The 16,845-nt window shown below is 43.7% G+C and overlaps 1 long non-coding RNA gene across 1 annotated transcript; it reads right to left on the bottom strand.

The window, feature by feature from the left end:
• LOC144733878 (uncharacterized) lies at positions 1-13,703 on the bottom strand. The gene is made up of 4 exons (XR_013588448.1): positions 13,417-13,703; positions 11,781-12,044; positions 2,162-2,434; positions 1-105 (listed from the first exon to the last, which is right to left on the bottom strand). It is a non-coding gene; the product is annotated as an uncharacterized LOC144733878 (long non-coding RNA).
• Between the last annotated feature and the right edge of the window lie 3,142 nt (positions 13,704-16,845).

The raw sequence follows: 16,845 nt of genomic DNA, 5'->3' as shown, positions 1-16,845 counted from the left end.
AGTAGTCGTATACGTTCACAAGAGAAGTTATCCAAGAGACTGTAATGGACGTCATAGTCTTGTTGGTGATTGTTACAATGGTGTAACTTAGCACTGAAACGGCATCTAAAATGGATGATATTGTAATAACAAGATATCTCACTTTAACAAAACAATGTAAATGGAAACAAATTAATGAAAATTGTGAAACATTCTGTATTCTTTCATAATACAATAACATATGTAAATTACCATTTGGTGTCGATTTAAGAGTGAACAAGAATTACCATTGAATATTGAACACCACATGCTTGGGCAAGTTTTGTCTTAATAATTTTCACTTCTCAGTAACCAAATTTTATTACACATTGGGCTGATACTTCTTCTGACCATTGGTTGTGTAGCCAGTGTGAGGTCAGCTTTGATTTATCACACATATAATTGTGCACTGTGCTAATTGATATGGTTAGCCAGATTAGTTTTTTTTTTCATAATTAAAGATAATGTAATGGTGGTCAGAGATTGGACCCAGAGCCCTATGCGTACTGCAGGGTACGAGGCACGCCCCCAATTTACATTTGAGCTGATCAATTGCTGGAAAGCAGCATATTACATTAGCTCCAATAATATATGATCCTTAAATTAGGTGGGTAGACAGACACACTAACATCAGCGTCCTCTCGCAAACAAACACGAGCATTGAGGCCATTATCATTCAAAATCAGCTTCGTTGGGCCGGCCATATCAATTTGCCCAACTCCAGATTCTCGAAGGAAGTCTTCTGCTCTCAGCTTAAGTCAGGGTGTACGTTTAAGAGGAGGGCAGAGAAAGCGCTTCAAGGATGTCCTCAAGGCCAACATGAAGCGCTCCCTCTTGATTGCAGGAATCCATACTCTTTTGTTCTTTCGGTAAAGTCACGTAGGCATAAAATTAAATAAATCACGACGTTTCGATCGCAACACAAGCAGTCGTCCAGCATTTTAACTGCTGAACTAGCTCAGCAGTTCCACTGCTGGATTATATTTTTTCCGCCTTAGGCCGACTACTTGTGTTGCGATCGAAACGTCGTGATTTATTTTATTTTATACCTACGTGACTTTACCGAAATAACCAAAGAGTATGAAGTGCTCATTTGACACCAAATAAAGAGAGACTCTCCCAGGGTCACCTCAGATGGACACAGAGTCGATTTCAATGAAACTCAATGGCGGAAATAGAAAAAGTAGGACTGGCAGAGACAGCAACGCTGCAGCCCGACTTTCTGATGCAGTTCCACACCACCACCACTTTTTCTGGACACGGATCCCAGAGCTGCGGCAGAATCTATCGATCCCCAATTGGTATTTTCAGCCATATTCGGACCCACAGATAATTAAATCCAACTTTTCTGTGGAAAACAATCATCCTTAATTGCGAGGGATTGCCTATACTGATGATTTGAATGTCAATTGAATTGCAGGAACTCGGTAATGTTGATTGACTGTTGAATTATTGGTAGTAATGAAGATATGCACAGTTAAGACTTCGACATTAACGTTGATTTCAATATAAAAATACGTATAATAATTAGGTCTAGAATATAAAAAATGATGCGTAATCCCATTAACAGACAATAAGCCGTGGCGTTATGACGTGAAGGGTGTTTTTGATCGCTATTGCAGGTGTGAAATGTTAACTTATTTAGTTTTATTTTGTTTGCCTGGTTTTGCGCGGGGAATCTAATAAGATGGTTTCTGCATCGTAGCTCATTATTTACTTATTTTACAAATCTTATTAACTATTTTGATTAATCCAACTCGAATCAAATATATAACGGAGTAGAAATATGAGTATAGTGTGTGAAAATACAAGTTTTGTAATCATTGATAGCATTTGGTGTTATTGTGTTGTGCTGTTCATGAGGAAGTCAAAAAGTGGCTGAATTAGAGGTTCATTTTAAGATTGGGCGAATGGGGAAAGCAGAATAGGTGTTTTTGCAGATATTCCATGATATAAAAAATAATATTTGTTTGTATGTTTATTGTCATTGAAATATGATTTCACTAATTTACAAGTATATTGTTTTTATAGCCAACCTGTCTTCACTCGGATTAACAGAAGGCAGAGAGGGACAGGGCGGACAGGCTATAATTACGGATCGGTAATGATTTACAACTCTTTGCAAATCCATATTGGTACTTACAGGTACGGTCCATGACGACATCTGATATTTGGTAGGAGGACCCATTGTAAGCCGTCACAGACACGGAGTAGTTCCTTGCAGGAACCAGGTTAGTCAATGTGGAAGTGTTTGAATTTGACGATGAATTGTAAATCTGTCTTCCACTCATAGTCTCTGTCACGTAGATCAAGTAGTAGTACGCATTAGGGAGAGAAGTTATCCAGGATACTGTAATGGACGTCATAGTCTTGTTGGTGATGGTTACAATGGTGTAACTTGGCACTGGAACGGCATCTGGCATTGGCGACATTTAAATAACAATTTTTTAAACTTTTTTTGACAAAACAAAGCCAATGAGGAAAAAAATAATTTAAATCACAATGAAACGTTCAATAACATGCAAATGACCATTTCCTGTTTAGAGTTAATTAATTATTAATAAAACTAGATTCGAAGCTTTCGTGACTGCAGGAATTACTCTTTGGTTATTTCGGTAAAGTAACGTAGAAAATAAAATCCCATAATAATAGAATACGACGTTTCGATTGCAACACCATCAACCATCATCAGGTAAGAATGAATGATAAAACACATACATGGAAACAACATAGGCAGATACACATGCAGAGAGAGACACACAAAAACACACCGAGCGAGACACACACCAAGACAAGCAGAAGGACAACGAATCTGTGCCGAGGCCTTGTGAATATTTAATACCACATCCTTGGGCTGCTTTTGTTTTAATAATATTGATTTCTTGGTAACGTACGTTTAATACACATTGGGTTGCAACTTATTCTGGTCATTGGTTGCTGATCAGTAATAATTTATATCCCTGCCAATGCACTCATGGGGGTTGCTTGAGCGAGTGAACTGTGACAGACTGCTTCAGATGTAACATGCCATTGATGTTGTCTATCACTGGAACCACACTCATATCACCGGGCTCATAACACAGTGCATAAAACATTGCAACACTGCTCCAATGTTTAACATCTAACATGTAGATTTATAAACATGGTGAATACATTCTGGAAGATAGAGAATGTTTGAGGTCTGGTTGCCAATCCTGTCCAACATCACCCCTTCTGACATGAGGCGACAATTCCGAGCAAGAATTGTCCATCTTACCTCCCAGTTTTTTTTGCATTGCTCGCAGGTGAAATGAGGTGCCCAGGGTGTGTCTTGATCCCCGACAGGCATGCCGAAATATGCCTTGTAGGTCTCACACATCTTAGCAGATGCTTCCACAGAGTACTTTTCACTCTTGTTTGATACATTGGCCACAGACATAGCAAAATGCGTCTGCCGGATGCTTGCAGCCTCTTGATGCCAACTCAGAAAAATACGGATATTATCCACTTAGGCAGCTGGAACTAAACTGAACTGGTGGGCTTAAGCCCTCCCTGTATTTATACTACTATTTATATTACTGGAAAGTTCTAGAAGGTTCTAGAAGTTACTCCAAGTTTACTCAGCACTGAACCTATCTGGAATGATCTGGAAAATAGGTAAATTTAAAAATATTACTGTCCTGGTCACAAAAGCAAAGTTTGTGGGGAATAATAGTTATTTTCTGTACATTTCAGACATAAGCAATTAGGAAATAAGACTACCCAGGGACAAAAAAAAAAGAATTGTTACAGTTATGTGACACTCCTCGTTCCCTCCCCTCACACCTTTCCCGCATCTCCACGCCTCCACCGCAACCCATGTTCTCTTGACCATTGAGCACTTATTTCCTTGGTTTCCTCATTTCTTCCCCTTATCTTTGATTTCTCCTCACTGCACCCCAACACTGCTTATTTTGTCATGAATGTGTAATAAAGGACTCTTGCACTGGGTCTGTCTCTGTTGTCCTTTATTGGTTCTTACAACTTGCCCGCACGGCGTCTCGCTCAGAGTCTCCTCCGTCTCCCGCTCGGTAGCCCCACTGCTGCCGTCGCTCCTGCAGCCCTGTTGCTGGCTCACTATGCAGCCCTGCTGCTGGCTCGTTATACCGCCTCTACGCTTCCCGACCTTCAACCCCACGGCTGCTCACTATGCAGCCCCGCTGCTGGCACTCTGTCGCCTCCGTGCCCGGACACCGCTGGCCGCCGGTGCCGAGTCCCAACTCTGTGGCGATCACACCACTTTCCTTCTCCAGCCCCGCGTGGCCTCCTTCTGTCTCTATTCTCACACTCTCCCCCTAGCCCTTCCGGTTCCTGTCCTCAAAAGCTCTCTCTCTCTCCACGTGACCCTAACTCCTCCCACCTGTTGCGTCACATCCCGCGAGCCCGTTAACGCTCACATTACAAATGTATTACTTTCTTCCTCTTTGGACGCGCTTGCACCTCTGCTCCTCTTCCAACCTACGCAACGCCCCACCCCCCCCATGTCCTTAGTTATCACCAATCCTCAAGTCATAGCACCGGCTCATGCGCAAAATGGAGCACATCTGAAGGACCTCACCAAGTCATGATTCATGTTCCTCATCTACTTCCCTACTATCAAATTACACTTTGGCTGTGGAGGCTTTATGCCAATCATACTTTCCCTCATTTCCTCCCCAATTGCACTGGAAAAAACTTCCTCTCTAAATTACTCTCCCCCTTGCTTTCCTTGTTTCACTCTGTCCTGAGGTCTTTTTTTATATTGTTTTTTCTCTTCTACTGCCTTCATCGGTTCCTTCTCCCACCTCTGACCGACTCCCCCGGTCCTCTTCCTACAAAAACCTTAATTCCTGACCCGGCTCCCATGTCTCGCTTTCTCTATGTGCACCTAACCACATCTCTCCCCCATCCCTCCACTGTACACTTCAATCAGCTCAACTATGCGGCCACCAGAACTCTGCCCCTACCACCCTACACCTACCCTCAACCATGCCCAGCAAAAGCACATATCTTACCACTTCACGCTTGTGTCCCATACCCCGCTGCCTTTCATCCACATTGCACCTATCTGTCCCCTCATTCACCATCACTCTCCACCGTATTCCTCCTTCCCCATCCCATCAGCTCCATTCCCAGCCTCTGTCCCTCCGTCCCTTCCGTCACCTCCCTCACTGACAGCCGCTCCACCCCACCCATTGCTCCCCTTTTGCCCCTTGTGTACCGCCGTCAGCTTATGTTGTAAAGTGCCCTGAAAAGGGCACGATATAAATCCTAAATAAAATAGAATATCGTTTTACATCTTTATTGACCCGAGACCAGTAAAAATTTAAAGAGATTATCCTATCAAGAGTAATTCGCACACCCATATGTCCCTCAAGCAAGGAATCATGTTCCAATCCCATCACTGTGTTCTCAACTCACTCTGAATCACCTGTGGTGAAAACATCTCCCCATTATCTATGTGAGCAGACGAAAACTCTTGATACAACAATCTTTGCCACTGCTTTTCTGCTGGAATTTATTTTACCAGTTTACCCGATTTTGTTTTGCCTTGCTTGCCCACAATGTCTTTAGAGAAAAGTCCTGCTCCTTGGCACTTTTCAAGTCCTCTATAGGCATTCCGTAATTACTTGACGGGTTTTTCGTCACATGCTCTGTCTGCTCTCTTAACGGCTTAAGATATTTCCTCTCCCTGCACGAACTCCTGTGATTCATCCCTTACTCCGTCATGCCTTTGTACCCTTTCTAGTTTTGTCGCACCTGGGATTTTACCCACCACAAATGCAGATTTTCATCCACGCACATAGCATTAACAACTCATGAAAGGTAAGGGAACGTCAATTAAATATTGGCCATTGGACATGTTCGTGCTATATCATCTATTAAGTATTTTCCTATTAATTGAGAGTCGGCCACAATAACTCGTTTTACCCTGACTCCACTGCATCCAGTGTCCCTTCACACTCTTGCTTGTCTAGGTCTGTGGGCTATTCACTACTCCTGGTTGTACTTGGTTTTCAGAAAAATCCACCCACATACCCAACACTGGAATTTTCCCACCATCTCTTAAGACTACCAATTTAATTGATCCCATCAACAGTTTTGCATGCATAGATCATGTGAGCTTCTGTCCTGGTTGACACAGCCTCAGTTGACCAAGGACTGATTTTCCTCTCAGTCTGTCTCCCAGTTATGTTATGGTTTTGCCTACAATTTGTTTGCGATGTGGCCCAACCTGCCACGTAAATAGCACCCCGAAGTAACACGCCCAGCGGGTTGGTCGTTTTGCCACACTTTCATCGACGATACTTTCATGCACACTTTACAGGCAGAACCCCCATAAGAATTATCTGACTTGTGTGCTGTATGTGACTTAATAAAAAAAGGAACCCATTTGTACACGCAACACAACCGCCCAGCTCCATCACCCTTACACACCCTCTGGCACGCCTGTTTACAGGACTCACGGTCCTGCATGTCCCAGATCTTAATAGTCAGCAAGGGGCAATTTGCAGCACTTAAGTGCTTTCTTTGGTGTGGTGTCTCTACAGTGTAGCAGTAGGTAGAGCACTGGTGGCTCCATTGGTGTGGTGTCTCAATACTAGTGGTAAATAGAGGCATCCTGCTCCTGGCTGCTGTTTTCTGACACCATGCTCTTCTCCTCACGTGACATCCCCCTTCTTTGTTGCCCATTTTATAGCAGTTACATTTGCATAATAGGGCTTCCCCACAGCCATACTCCTAAAACCGGTACACCAGCTATAATTGTTACAGAGAGAAGCCAGGGCTGTGACCCTCAATTTTCACCTCGTGATTAAAAATGTGTTCAATCCACAGAGCTTCCGTTTTATCACAGGACACCTCTTTTTCAGAATTCCTCAAAGGAACCGCAACATTGACTTCAGATGGCACGGCTGGTGGCAACAAGCTGATACCATAGCCAAGGTTATCTTTATAAAGTTCAACAGTCCAGCCCCCTGGATTGGCCTTCCATGTTATCTCATGCGTTCAGTTCATTTAGCTAAGATGTGAAATAATTAGCTGGGATACGAACAGCAGTAATAGGGGTTCTTCATTACTCTCCCCGTTGTGTAATTTGCAGGCCACATTTTCAAGCCGCACACATCGACAAGTTTTGCGTAGTCTGCAATTTTATGTTATCAACTATTGAATCGCTGACTTATATAAACATGTTTGATTTGACTGTTTGTAAAGGAAATCCCAATACATTTTTACAATTCCTGGAGAGTGTGTAAACTGCACAACTTGAGACAAAAGAACTGCAGTAAGGTGAAGTGGTGATGACTAAACAATGAGAAAGAAAACTTCTGCTGGCAAGCTATGAATAACTTAAAAAGCCTAATGCATAGAAGGAGCGTGAATGAATGTGGGAACAACTAGTGAGTGGAATACTGAAAGCAGCAGGTAGTACAGTGGGAGTGAGCAAAGGAAGGCCGATGAAACAGAAGGAAACATGGTGGTGGAGCGATGAAGTGCAAAAGGCAACAAAAGATAAAAAGGTCAAGTTTAAGGACTGGCAGAATACGAGAGAGAAGGACCATCTGTATGAATACCTGGCAGTGAGAAGAGAGGCAAAGCGAGTGGTAGCAATGGCAAAGAATAACACATTTGCACAACTCTACCAGAAGCTTGACAGCAAAAAAGGCGAGAAGATGGTATACTTTTTGGCAAGAGCCGGAGAGAGAGAAAGACCAGTGACATCGACCATCTGAATCTCGTTAAGAGCAGTGAAGGACGAACAATATTGGTTTGAGTGAGATGGAAAGAGTACTTTGAGAAATTGCTGAATGTGAAAGCCCCAAGACGCGAAATGGTTGAGGAACATCAAAGAAATGAGGTAGTTGCAGATACAATAACGAGAGAAGAGGTAGTGGAAGCTCTAGGCAGCATGACACATCAAAAGGTAGTGTGGCCAGATGAGATTCCAATTGCTGTGTTTAAATTAATGGGAGAAAATGGTGTTGAAATACTGATGGGGCTGTTTGGGAAAATCTGGATGGAGAAGAAAATTCTAGATTTGAAGCTTTCGTGACTGCAAGGATTCATACTCTTAGTTCTTTCGGTAAAGTCACGTAGGTAAAAAATGAAATTAAAATTAATAAAGAAGAAACGGGACCTGCATATGGTGTTTGTTGATCTTAAGAAAGTGTACGACAGGGTAATTAGAGAGCTCATCTGGTAGTGTATGAGAAGAAGATATATTCCTGAGGTATATGTCCAGCTGATCCTGGATATGTATGAAGGAGGGTAAAGCAGGAGTAAAGCAAGGATCCACCCTGAGCCCTTTTCTTTTCATCCTGGTGCTGGACACGCAAGATATATTCAGAGGGAGCCCCCATGGTGTATGCTGTTTGCAAATAACATTGTGTTATGCGGTGAAAGCAGAGGGGTAGTGGAAATGATTTGAAGATCTGGGTGCAATAGATTGAAGGGAATGGGTTGAGGATCCGTCGGACAAAGACTGAATATATGGTGGCAAATTTCAGTGGAAATAATGGATTACAAATTGGAAGTGACCAGTTAATAAAGACGAATGAGTTTAAGTACCTGGGTGCAACGATGTGTGCTGATGGGTCACTAGAAGGAGAGATGAGAACAAGAACAAGGGCTGGATGGCTGAAATGACAAAAGATGACTGGTGTGGTGTGCAATAAGAGGGTCCCAGTTTGGTTGAAGGGAAAAGTGTACACGACAGTGGTGAGGCCGGTGCTGTTGTATGGGGCCGAGTGCTTGGGCACAAGAAAGAGGGAGGACCAGGCCACAGAGATGAGGATGTTCTGGTGGATAGTGGGTTTAACAAGGAAGGACAGGGTGAGCAATAAAGAAGTGATATGAAGACTCAAGGTGGTGTGGTTCGGTCATGTGGAGAGACAACAGGAAAATTATGTGGGTCAGAAGTTGCAAGTGATGCAAGTGGAAGGAAAGAGATCAAGAGGAAGGCAGAAAAAGAGGCGGGGCGATGTGGTGCGATCGGACATGGTGGTCTGAGGGGCGGAAAGAGAGATGGCGCAGGACAGGGCAGTGTGGAGAAGGTTGGTAAGGACAGCGCACCCCATATGAGTGGGACAAACACGTGGAAAAAGAAGAAGCGGCAAGCCATCGTTGGCTTAGCACAACAATTGTGCCAGTACAAACAAGTTAAAGTTATAGGCTTTACTCATTTAATGAGCGGTTTTTTTCTACGAGAATCCCCTACAACGAGCAATTCTAATTTGAACCCATTTATTATCAAAACAAGCAAAATGTTCGTTTATCAGAGACCGATTGATGAATATGTATCCTGTGATGGCGCGGGGCACACGGCGGCTCGCAGCTGTTTCTTTACCAGTTATGTTGTGCTGACTGAACTTGCTTACTTAGTCATGGGGGGGTGCGGGCCTTTGCTGACACCGTAAATGGGTGGCGACCCTAATAAATTGCAGACGTGGAGGAAAGGAAGTGGCGCTGTGAATAGGATGAAATGAAACCGCTAAATAATTAATTATAAATTATTTTAATGAAGAAGGCCCATATATGGAATAATGGGGCGTGGTTTTGCCCATATAAGGAATACTGGAACGGGAATCGACGTATTTTTTACGATTCAATGTTCGCTTTAACGGGAATCGACCTGGATCAAGCATTGATCAAGCATGGCCATTTCTGTTACGTGATCCATTTCATCCCGTTACAGCGCCCCATATCGCATTGTGGCTATAATCCCAGCAATCCTGCTTCGATTCCAAGCCACGGCTAACATCAGTGGCAAGTGATATTTGAACCAGCTGTCCTGCATGGCCCCTGCTGCTCCCTCCACACACGTAACTTCTACCATGGAAACTAAATAAATACCAAGCACTGTTGTTTTTAATGTATGTTGAAATTATTTCTCACCATACTTCTTTCATGTGTGGTGTTACATTTGATATGTATAGCATTATTTATTAATTTAAGTCAGTATTTTTTACTTTTCAAAAGTTGTTAAAGAGTGGAAGATTGTGGGGCTGAAACGTAACTCATATTTGAACATGGGAAGGTTGTGGGGGGCGCTGGCCCCCGGGGCTTCTCCCTGCTGGGGGCCGGCCAGAGGGGGTCCGCCATCTCCAGGTCCCTCACGCGTGTGAGAGCTGCTGCTGCGCTCCTCGTTCGCGGGGGAAGGGCTGCCGCCCGCCGGCTCCCCTCCCTGGGCCAAACCCCCGCGAGTCCGCGAGTCTTGCTTGTGGGGCATTGCTCGGGGCTGTCTCACGGCCGCGGTTCGGCCGCGTGGAGAGCCGGGGGGAAGGCGAGGATGCACTGAGCTCTCGCTGGGAGCGGGCCTGGCTGCGCTGATGATCGTCTCACGGACGGTCCCAGTGGCCGGCAAGCTTCCTGTTCCGAGGCGGACTTGAGCAGAAAGAGAGCTTCTTGCCCTTTCTACGGCCCTTTTATTTTTATATTCTTAGGTTTTTTCGGTAAAGTCACATAGGTAAAAAATTTTAATTAATAAAAGTAAAATAAAATAAAATTCACGACGTTTCGGAGGCAACACAAGCCTCCGTCTTCAGGTGGAACCGTCACAGCACGATAGCTGTATCAAGTGAGAGAGATTCCAAGAAACAGCACCTGTATATATAGTGGTTGAGGGTGGGAGGAGCCAAGCTAGGCTCTTTTATTGTTACCTACATCAAAGATAACCCGGCGCCGACCCACTGGCCAATCAGCTCGCTCGGACTTCCCGCCGCGGGTCGTTGCTTTCCAGCTACGTACTTCTCCCTGTTTGTGCCGAGCGCCCAAGCAATCAGAGAGACCCACCCTGCTTTCCCGCCGTTCGTGGCTCCGCCCCCTACCTGCCTACCGACCCGTGTGTGTGGTGTGCGTCTTAACCGCGGTGGCTGGACAGCCCCGTCGTGACCATGTAATTTCAACCCAAGTCACGGCGCCGCGGTGTGAGTTAGCATCGGGGGAGATCGCCCAATTCCCTGACTTGTTGGCCAGGTGACCTCCCCTCGGGGCTCTATGTGGGGGGGGGGGTGTTTATGTGGGGGGTGGTCCGGGGAAAGCAGTGTCGGCCCCGACGCTTTGTGGTGGGGAGATCGTAGGTGGGGTGCCCACAGAGCGGCTTCACGGCTGTGGCATCACAAAACGGAACTCATATTTGAACATGGGAGGGATCAATGGGAAAACGACTAGTTTCACGAGTTTCTGCTTACCGAGCGATTTTCGCGGAAAAAACCTCGCTCATTAAGCCAGACACGCCTGTATTCGTTTAATAGTGTGAGAAGTCAATAGACCAGAATCGTCTCATTCACGAGAGTGCAAAGGTGTATGCCTGTGTGAGAGGGATGGAACCTAATTTGTCAGCTCAGCCCTGATTCACCTTGTCTCTCCCCTTCAGTTGCTGATTCGATGTGAGATTGTTTGTGATAATTGAAGCTTCACTTATTTAACCCAGAAAAAGTGTAATAAAAGTTGCACGATAATTAAACACAATCACGTTTGTGAAAAATACAACTACCAGGCAACAATAATTGCCAAAAATAAATAAATTAATTACGAGTTTTACTTATGTTTATTCTGGACCCTGGGGTCCCGCCATTAGGGTCTTATTGCACAATAGCGTAAACACTCTACAGGAATCGTGTGCTTTGTTTAAATTTGCAATTATATACTGTATATGCCAGAAAAATAGGCAGCGCATTTTCAAAATGAGTATGAAACGGTAGTCAATTGTGCTTACGATCACAAATAATGGAAGTTATACTTTTTTAAGACTTTCAAGAACGTACCGGTTTTTCCTGTGACCACATCTGACAATTGTGAATTGGCCCCACTATGAGCCTCTACATACACAGAGTAGTTTCTGTTCACAACCAAATCCGAAAATGTTCTTGTAGTTGGAAAGCTATAGTTTTCGTTTCCGATCAGATTCCAAGTTGCAGTGTCTCTTAAGTAAGCTGAGTAGTAGTCTATGTCAGCAAATGGAGCCGTCCATGAGATAGTCATGGTTGTTTCAGTCTTGCCACTGATGATCACAATGACTTTGGGTGGCACTGTGAAACAGCATCAGCAGTAGATTAATCATATGAGCAACATGTTCACGTTTTCATAAACACCATTATTCTAAACAATTAAATTTCGCAGTTTAAACTTCGTTTGCATTCAAATACCTTCATTTCGAACACGGTATTACTATTGTTTTGGAACATAAAATGTTTAAGGATGTCTAATAATCTTGGCATGTATGGTCTGTGCTATCCAGTGCAGTCAAGGCCACTCTACGGAGACAGCACTGTTACGAGTGCTAAGTGGCCTCCTCGGCGATGCCGATTGTGGGTTTCTTGCCCATCTGGTTCTCCTTGATCTCACAGATGTATTTGACAACACAGACCACCTAATTTTTTAGCAGCGCTTTCAGAAATATGTATGCACTGTAGGCACTTACTGACTTGATTCTGTTCTTATCTATTAAATCATGTTTTTACGAAACATTTTAGGATAAACATGTTCTAATTTGTTAAATAACGGGGTGCCACATGGCTCCTTTCTTAACAGACTGCTTTATTTAACTACTTTTTCGTAGTAAAATCACATCCAGTTTCAAAGTGAAACATCATTTATATGTTCTTTTTTGAGTACATCTGGCCAAATGTATGTCATAAAAGCTTGATCCCCAAACAGAATAAATTGTCACTCATGTAAGTATTTAACATAACAATTATAATTGTTTAACCTCACTGAGAAGATGAGGAACAATTCTCACAACCAATGTTAGCTTCGGCAAATCGCATGAGACTACGCTATACTTCACCAGGACTAGTTCCAAGATGTCCGAATTTAAATTCAGGAAGTCAACATTTTACATATGCCCCTGGTTTAACTCGTGAGCAAAGATCTTAACCCAAGGCACCCCATTTTAGGAGAGTACTCTAAGGAAATGCTATGTTATCTGCAGATGATACACCTGGTGGAAAAGCTTTGAATACAGCCCATGTTTACATTTTCATAGATCCCACAGTCCAGCCCGCTGGTCTTGACATTGTTTGCCGTCTCATGGATAAAGTTTAAGATGTGAAATAATGAGTTGGGCAGCAAATGGCTAAAATATGGTTCTTCATTACTCGTGTGGACAATTGACATACCTGTCAAACCTATACGGGTTACCCGTGTTCTCGTACAGGGAAATTGAGTTTTCCGGTCCATATATGGTGTACAACCGTTTCGATACGGGCAAAAAATTGTCTATTTGTTTGTGTTTCTCCCATGTGATGGAACTTCTTAGGATGAACGTTGAGATTGATAAAGGCACGGGGTGACCGATAAGGTGTGAATTGGTATGTAATGAGGTATGCAATTATAAAGGGTTGACAGGTATGAATTGAGGGTGTAGTACAATTATTGACAGTAGACCGTAGAGATACTTACAGGTTCTGTCCATGACGACATCTGATATTTGGGAGGAGGACCCGTGGTAAGCCGTCACAGACACGGAGTAGTTCCTTCCAGGAACCAGGTTAGTGAATGTGTATGTGTTTGAATATAAATATAAATAGTAATTCACGTATCCACTTATAGTTTCTGTCATGTAGTTCCAGTAGAAGTATGCGTTCGGGAGAGAAGTCATACAAGAGATTGTAATGGACGTCATAGTCTTGTTGGTGATGGTTACAAGGGTGTAACTTGACACTGAAACGGCATTTGGCATGGGCGACATTTTGTCAACGTTATTTTTTACGTAACGTATCTGAAAAAAAAAACCTAATTGAAATCATGACACATTCTATATTTCATAATTCAATAACTTTGACAAATACTTAAATAAACATTTGTTGTTGATGTGAGGGTTGACGGGAATTAATAATGAATATTGAACACCATATGCTTTTGGTTATTTTGGTAAAGTCACGTAGTTATAAATAAATTACCAAAAGAACCAAAGAGTATGGATTCCTGCAGTCACGGAAGCTTCAAATCAAGATTGAACACCATATGCTTCGCTGGTTTTTTATGGTTTTCACTTCTCAGTAACCAACATTCATTAAACACTGGGTTGATTATTTTTCTGACGATGGGTTGCTGATTAGTGATTATTAACAGGCCTTTACAAATCAATTGGTAGACGAAAGCCTCCTCATGCCTTATTACTCATAGGGGTTGCTATGAGTAATAAAGCTGCATTGAATTAAACTTCCTAATTTTACTAAATTAGCTTTCTCCGTGCTTGTTTTTTAGAAGTGTAGTGTCTCGCTCGTTCGTCCGCTATGGGCAGGACGAACTTGTTTGTTTAAAAGTGCAGTGTCGAGCTCTCCCGTCCGCTATGGGCAAGCCGTGCTTGTTTGTTCAATGTTCTCTACCCCCCCCTCTCTGCGCAAGCACCCCTCTCACTCTATTTAAAGCCTCGACACATAGGCGTTGTGTTTCTGTGTGCCTATGTGTGCGTTGCTCTCTGTTTGTCTCTGTGTGAGTCTCTCTCTGCTTGTGTGTGTCTGTGTCTTCGTGTCTGTGTTTTGTCTCTCTCTCAAATTTAGCAATCTTTGGAAGAACGTAATCAACCAGATAGTGTGTTGACTGTAATGTTAGCCGACTCTCTGCGTTGTATTGCATTATATGTCTAAGTTTACTAGGTTCGTTTTCTCATTCACTCGTACCTGATGACGATTGCTTGCGCTGCAATCAAAACGTCGTATTCTATTATTATTTAATTTCAGTTTTTTCTACGTGACTTTACCGAAAGAACCAAAGAGTAGTACGGTGGAACGCGGAGGGGTCAGTAGGTGCAGGGATATCAGGAGGTTTCACAGTGATCATTGAGCGGATACGGCCGATCTTGGTCATAAAATAATTGAAGAAGACCACAGGAGTCGGGGCGGCAGAAGAAGTTGCAGGTAGAGTAAACGTTTAGGGTATTGAAGAGTAGAGCAGGGTGTGGAGATAGGGAGCAAATGAAAAAAATAAGTATGAGTGGTGAGAAGCCTCCAGGGACGAAGTGTCATTTGATAGTATGGAATAGTAGGGAATAATATTAGGAACGTGAGTCATCGGTTGGTTTAGTCCTCCAGATGCGATCTGCTCTGAGCACGAGCCGAAGTTGTGACTTGAGCGTTGATGATAACCAAAGACATGGGCGGCGTTGTGGAGGATGTAAGGTGCAAGCACATCCAAATTTGAAGAAAGTACTAAATTTAGGACAAAATAAGTAGTACCAGGGTGCATGGAGGAGAAATCAAAGTTCGGTGGAAGCGATGAGGAAACTAAGGAAAGAAGTGGGCAGTTGTCAAAGGAGCGTAGGTTGTGGCGGAGGTGTGGGGTGCGGGGGAAGTTGGTGGGGAGGAAACTAGGAGTGGTTATTCCACAGAGATGCCGTTTATCACAAAGCTCCTCGTTTGCAGAATTACTCAAAGGAACTGAAAAGTAATCTCCAGATTGCACAGCTGGTGGCAACAAGCTGATAAGATAGCCGTTGTCCTTGTTTAGCCCAGCAGTATTGTCCCTAGTTGCTAACGCACCTGGTGATACAGAGCTTTCAATATATCCCGTATTTACTTCGTGATATAGTCCATAGTCCATCCCGCTGGTCTTGACCATCTATGCTTTCTCAAGGGGAATGTTCAATTGTGCCAGATGTGAAATGATCATTTGGGCTGCAAATTGATAAACTATGGTTCGTTGTTATTTTCGTGGTAAAATGAATATGCAGGACAATAATTGATATAAGACCGTATAAGTACTTACGAGTACTGTCCATGACGACGGGTGATATTTGGGTGGAGGACCCGTTGTATGCCATCACAGACACGGAGTAGTTCCTTCCAGGATTCAGGTTAGTGAATGTGTATATCTTTGAATATGATAAGAAAGAGTAAACCGTTCTTCCACTTGCAGTCTCTGTCACGTCGATCCAGTAGTAGTTTGCGTTCGGGAGATAAGTCATCCAAGAGACTGTAATGGACGTCATCGTCTTGTTGGTGATGGTTACAATGGTGTAACTTGGCACTGAAATTACATATGGAATGGGCGACATTTTCTGAAGATGTTTCACGTTTTTAACAAAAAATAATGCAAGTGAAAAAAATCATTCAAATCATAACAAAACATTCCATATTTTCATAATTCAATAACTTTGACACATACATACATCTTTTTTTTTGTTTATGTAAGGATTGGCGGGAGTTATTTATGAATTTTTAACTCCATTTTCATGGCTGATTTATATGGCTTTTACTTCTCACTAGCCAAAATTCATTATACACTGGGTTGATAATTTTCCTGACCATGGGTAGCTGATCAGTGATAATTTACAGCCGATTGCACATCCACTGGTAAACGAAAGCCTCGTCATGCCTTATTATTCATAATGATTTCTTGACCAAATGTAACTGTGATGCCGCCGCCACGAAGCCGCTCGACGGGCGCCCCATCTACGACCTCGCCACCACCAAGCGATGGAGCCAACCCCGCTTCCCCCTCACCTCACCTCACATAGACACACCCGCACGCATTCCCCCCCCCCAACCCCCCCCCCCCCCCATAGAGATCCGAGGGGAGGTCACCTGGCTGACCGGTTTTTATCCGAGAAGCCCTTACCGGAATAATCTTCACGGTTTCCTGCGACCAGGGAATTGGACGACCTCCCCCGACGCTTATTCGCACCGCGGTGCTGCGACCGGCATTAAGATTGCATGGTCGCGGCGAGGGGCCACTCGGCCACCGCGGTTGAAACGCACCCCACACACACGCGTATCGACGGGGCAGGCAGAAGAGGAGCGAGACGGCTAATTGGCATGACAAAGGCGCCGTGCACCGGCGCGGTAAAACCGACCACCCATTATTATGGAGGGGCATAAGAATAGGACT

The sequence above is a fragment of the Lampetra planeri genome, chromosome 48, assembly GCF_965212315.1.
Source record: "Lampetra planeri chromosome 48, kcLamPlan1.2.h2, whole genome shotgun sequence".
NCBI classification, from domain to species: domain Eukaryota; kingdom Metazoa; phylum Chordata; class Hyperoartia; order Petromyzontiformes; family Petromyzontidae; genus Lampetra; species Lampetra planeri.
Note: the sequence above shows the minus strand (reverse complement) of the source record. Positions and strands in the feature narration are given on the sequence as shown.